This window comes from Podarcis gaigeae, assembly GCF_964106915.1.
Source record: "Podarcis gaigeae genome assembly, chromosome: 2".
NCBI classification, from domain to species: domain Eukaryota; kingdom Metazoa; phylum Chordata; class Lepidosauria; order Squamata; family Lacertidae; genus Podarcis; species Podarcis gaigeae.
In genome coordinates, this window is record NC_139679.1 from 44,925,925 (window position 1) to 44,931,701 (window position 5,777).

The window sequence follows — 5,777 nt, forward strand, 5'->3', positions numbered from 1 at the left end:
TGTCTGTTTCTTTCCATTTCATGCACAATTTTAAAGCAGCTTCCTTCCCCAGAACGAACTTCTAAGTCATGAATCATTTTGTACTTGGAATCAACAAGAAAGGCATCCTGGCAACCTTAAGGGACTCCATCATGGTTTTAAATGGGTGGAGAACCTGAGGCTAAGGGGACTCAGTGCAGCTCTCCAGGTCTCTCTCTTTAGCCTTTGGGACTCCCCCCAGTCCACACACACTCCGGCCCAGCTTCTCATCCTCCTCTACTAGTTTTTGACTGTCTGAAATGTGTCCTTGAATTCTTATAGCCCCTCTTGCATGAATGAAGGACAGAGAGGGGCTGCATATATGTGTGGAAGCTAGCCTACTGTCCAAAGGTAAAGTTCACATTTGTTGTTCCACCCACATTTTGCCTCTGCCCATTGTCTCTGCTGCCCATCCCCAGAGGTCGCCCAGGAGGGGATGATGTGACCCACAGGCTAATAAAGGCTTCCCACTCCTGATCTAAAAGATTGATATTTCAGAGGTAGGAAGTGCTGAGATATCTGACAGACTTGAAGCTTGGAATAAGTATTATTAAAATTTCTATACTGTCCTTCACCCAAGGATCACAGGGCGGTTTACAATATGAGAAAACAAAATGTGTAACGTAACAAGCAGAAGAGAGTAGCAAGTGGTGAATGCATTAATTTGAGCAATATCTGTTTTGTCAATCAAAGAAGTAGGGTAACTGATAATTTGAAGATGGAGGGAAAATCATATTTGGTCTTTGGGCTATACAGAGGCCTCCAAGCAGTTTACAGTTAAAACTAACGTAGCAGTTTCTGGGTGCAACGTTAAATCATGCAAATTGACTATTGGAATGTAATGTGCTGAATACATTTGCCACATGTCATCTGTCGTAAACTTGGGAAACTGTGACCTGTTGGCCTGTCTCCTGCATTTGTTTAACATGTAGAGTAAAAATGCTAAAATTGTCATAGAGGTGAGACTCAACTTACATGGGGGTTATGTTCTGGGGATGAATCAAGCCAGAATCATGGATAGTCCAACAGTGTTGCAGCAGCAGAACCACTCACAAAACGGAAGCAGAGTTTGATAATTACTGGTGATGGTTTTTACTGATACCTAATCCATGTTAGAAAATTGACTAAATTCTTTGCTGAAGCATTTTTTGTGCGACTAGGAGCTCATCTTTCCTCAAGTTCAGTACATTTGCTCTGGAGGTTTTGTGACTCAGCCTGCCCATTTTAGGCAGAATTTGCTGAATCAGAATCAAAATGCAGAAAGCTTATCCTTTTATATCTTCCCCTCCCCACCTCCACATTCTTCTCAAAAGTATTTTTACCCATCTCCTATAATTTCTTCCCCCATCCTTCTTCAGCTTTCTTTTCAAACCAGCCAGTTATTTCATTTCTCCTATCTGGCCCTTTTACATTAGCTACGTCTTCCTATCACAGCCTTCCTCTTATCCTTTTTCTTTTCTGTTCTTGACTTGGAGTCAAATCCCTGCTCAGCTGTGAAGCTCACTTAGAAGCCTTTCAAGAAGGACTGGTTTCTCAGCTTTACCTACTGCATCGGCTGGAAGAGCATCAAAGTGTATTTAGTGCTGATGAAGGGACCCCACAACAGCAGCATCTGAGATAGCGTAAAAACTGCTTAAAAACCTGTAATAGATGAGAGTCCACATTCTGAGGCAGTCCACTGTCCACTGTCAAAACAGTTCAGGACGTTCTTCCTAATGTTTGTAATTTAAACCCATTGTTTTGGGTCACACACTGGAGCAAGAAACCTGCTCCATCTATGTGGCAACCTGTCAAATATGTAATGTCCGCTCTGCCCCACACAGCCAAACCAGATCCTTCAACCTTCCCTCATCAGCCTTGGTCTCAGGCTCACTCATCATCTTTATTGCCCTCTTCCTTAAATTCTAGCGCCCTGTTCCTCAGGTGAAGTGACCAAAGCATTCTAGAGTGGTGCCATTACTCCTGAATGGGACACCGAAACTCCTGTTGATGCAGCTCAGGGTTGCATTATTACTTTCACATAAGCCTCAAGGCAATTTGCAGTTACACAATAAAAACAAAATAGATTTTAAAACGACACCCCCCCCCAGGCTTTAAAAAAAATACAAATAAACCTCCAATGTACAGATCCATTTGCTTGTTTTTTCCCCCCAAAAAAGAATCCCAACCCATTTGGAAACGCTTTTCTTTTTAGCCACTGCATTGAACTCTGACTCCAGTTTAGCTTGTGGTTTGCTAAAACCCTTGTTTGTTTCCCCATGTACTGTACATTTAGACTAAAATTCCTCTCTGGGCTCTTTGAAGACTGTTTTAACATAAATACAGTATGTTAAAACTTTTACAATTTGTGGCGAGGCTAATGTATCTGATTTAGTAACAGTCTGAACCACATATTATTGAAGACAACATGAGCTGCCCTACTGAGCCAGATCATCCGTTTATTAGGATCTGATTCTTGTAGGAAGAAGGATGCTAGGCTGAGTGGACTCAGGACAGGAAGACCTTGATCACATGATACAGATTCAATTATGCTAGCAGAAGCCAGTGCAAGGACTTGTCACTAGCACAACAGGGCTTTGCCCCACTCCTCTAGAACCTCCAGAACAGCAGGCAGGAGGAGGAGAGGAGACTGTTCCATTGCGCAAGCAGAACTCCTCACTCTGGATTGTATGCCACATGGCGCTCGCTCTCCTTCCTAGCATGAGCTCTCTTGTTCACACTTCCAGCTAGCCAGTCAGCTTTGCCCTCCCTCCAGGATATGCCATTTCTTTGCTCCTCGCATATATTTCACATTTTTCATTTCCATCTGACAACGAGGGAGCACGCTTTGTCCTCACTGAGCTAAGTATTGATGGGGAAGAGGGGATCCCCTTTAGATTTTATATTTAAAGGATATTTTTGTACATCTGCAGATTTCAGCCGAGCACGCTCAACCTCTCTCTTGTTTCTTGGTCACTCTGCTTTGGTTCCCACCATCTTGGATTCGTTATTCAGGACACAGATGTTAAGAATAAGAGCTTTAAATAAGTACCTGGGCTTTGAACACACCTGCTTCCGTGCACTTCCATGTGAGCAGTTCAAATGGTCCCATTCTCAAGTTTGCTTTTGAAAAATAACCTTGGAGCGCAGCTCCGTTTAGCCCATAACTTTGCAAAGGTACAAAGGTCCAGTTAACATGTTGCACTCCACCATTTACAATCAAAGATAATTTAGTAGTAATTTGTTACACCTTCACAATACTTTTAAGACCCAGAGCCTTGTGTTCTTAGCATGTTGGTTATATGACATATATATCTTGGGAACTCTAGTTTATTCCTCGGTACTGTATTACAATACCCAGTTCCCTTAAACTGCAGTTCCTAAGATTATTTGGGGGGAGAGTTATGTGCTTTAAATGTATGCTGTGTATGCCACCCTGTATGAGACCCCACAAAACTTCCTCTGTTCCACTACCACTGTATTGTCCAGCAATTTAGGTCAACTCTCTGCTTTCTGTCTGGCTTAATATTTTCTCCTTCCCTCCCTTCCTCCCTTCCATGTCTGCAAATGAAAAGGCAAAGGCCAATGTAGCCCCACCCAACCGCGGACCCAGAAGTGTATCAGGCATTGGCAAGGAGGGACTGACAACTGTTTTTGCAAGAAAGGAAGGAATAGAGAGACTCCATGGCCAATTTGGGGGTGGGGTGGGGGGAGGGAAGAGAGGCTATGAACCTCAATAATAAAAAGCAGGGCTGGCTTGACGTTTAATCTTCCATAATTAAACACTTCTGCAGTAGAGAACTCTGCTCACTCAGACATACTTTCCAGAAATGACTATGCCACATTCTTATGTACGAGTAGTAAACAAAGTTTATAAGAGAGAGAGAAATTCCATGGACGAGATAGAGGGGGAGGGAGTGAAACAAATCATAACATGGGATTTCTAGTCTAATATAAAACGATTGTATGCAAACTAACCAGTTTTGGTTATCTGAAGAAGTGTGCATGCACACGAAAGCTCATACCAAGAACTAACTTAGTTGGTCTTTAAGGTGCTACTGGAAGGAATTTTTTGTTTTTGTTTTGACTATGGCAGACCAACACGGCTACCTATCTGTAACCAGTTTTGGGTTACTGAGTTTTCAAAGGCAAGGAAGTTCCTGTGAAATTCTTTTCTCTAAAGGTGTTGGATTTATTATTAATCAAATTTATATACTGCCCTAAACCCGCAGATCTCAGGGTAGTTCACAGGAGTAATCCATACCGTGATTCCCCCAGGAACAGACATGGCCAGTAAAAAGTTAATAGGAGTTTTGACCCCCTTTGGAGTGGCAGGGATCAGATGAGCCCCTGTGGGAGCACCCTCGGGCCAGTCTTGAAAAGCCATGAGGCCTACTTAACTCCTTTGTCTGAGGAGTCTGCAACACTTACTGTAGGTTCTCATCTGGAAAATGTTTTATGTTCTATATTCAGTTGTAGAATGATGGGGATGATGATAATAATTATTATTATTTATATCCCGCCATAACCAGGCTAAGGGTGGCTAACATAAAAATATAAATACATTAAAACATAAAATTCAGCAATTGACTGAAATACAGCTTAAAATCGGATTAAAATCAAATAAGATAAGAAGGCAACCGGCAAATTATGACTATAGGGGTTGGGAACCTTAGGTACACACCAGGTTCAGCTATTTATATGAACCGGTGAGAGGAATTAGAGAGACCTATTATATGTAGGGTCTTGTAGGAGGAGAGGGGTCAGACTGGGCCCTGACAAAAGGCCTGGCGGAACAGCTCTGCCTTACAGCCCTGTGGAGAGATGTCAAGTCTTTTGCGGCAGGGTGTTCCACCAGGCTGGGGCCAGGGCCGAAAAGGCCCTGGCTGTGGTTCGAGGCCAGCCTAACCTCCTTGAGGCCCGGGTCCTCCCAAGATGTTATTGTTTGCAGACTCTAGGGTCCTCCGTAGGGCATACCATTCCTGTTGGACATACCTGTAGGGCATACCATCCCTGTTGGAAATCTAGTGAATCTAGTTACAACCACTTGTGCAATCCCTTATCCAGACTTTCTCCAACCCAGTCTTAATGGTAACCAAGCACTGCCCAGTGGTCTTCCATGCACCTTATGCAATGGACAGCATGCAACGTATAGTCCGCAGCATGCTTATGCTACCCTTATATTGATTGCTTTTGCTACGACAGACTTCCGCAGCTGCTCTGTTCAGGAGGTGTAGGATGGGACAGTGCATTCTGAGGCCTGCTGCTGTGTCTGTGGCCTTGGATGAATCACCTGGGTTACGTTTATCCCTCCCTGTGCCAGGCTTGTTCGTTTTTTTCCAGAAGGCCTTGGAGTCTGCCAGAGCATTCTGGGAAAGATGAACATCTTGTAAACAGGCAGCCTGTGGCCTTGGAGCCGTGTGCAGCTCTCTCTGCCTAATTTCTACCCAGGTGCTTGGCAGGCAGGTAGAAAGAGAGGCCTGCTCCTCCTGCTTTTTGGGTTCTGTCCTGTCCATCTGACAGGATCTCTTGCAAAGGAGTAGCGGCACTTGACAGGCAATGATGCCTTCCCTGCCTGCTGGTATAAAAGGGCGAGTTACCTCAGGCCTTGTCGCGACTGGAACTCCTCTGCTTCCCTGTTGCCTCTTCTCTGTCCCCTGGTTAGTGATCCGTTAAAGCCAGGGCAGATACCCAGAACGTCTCCTTCCTGGCCCTACCTCACTGGGGTGGTAGGCAGGTCACGCTGACCCAGATTTCAGCACAGCATACCTGCTGGTGCC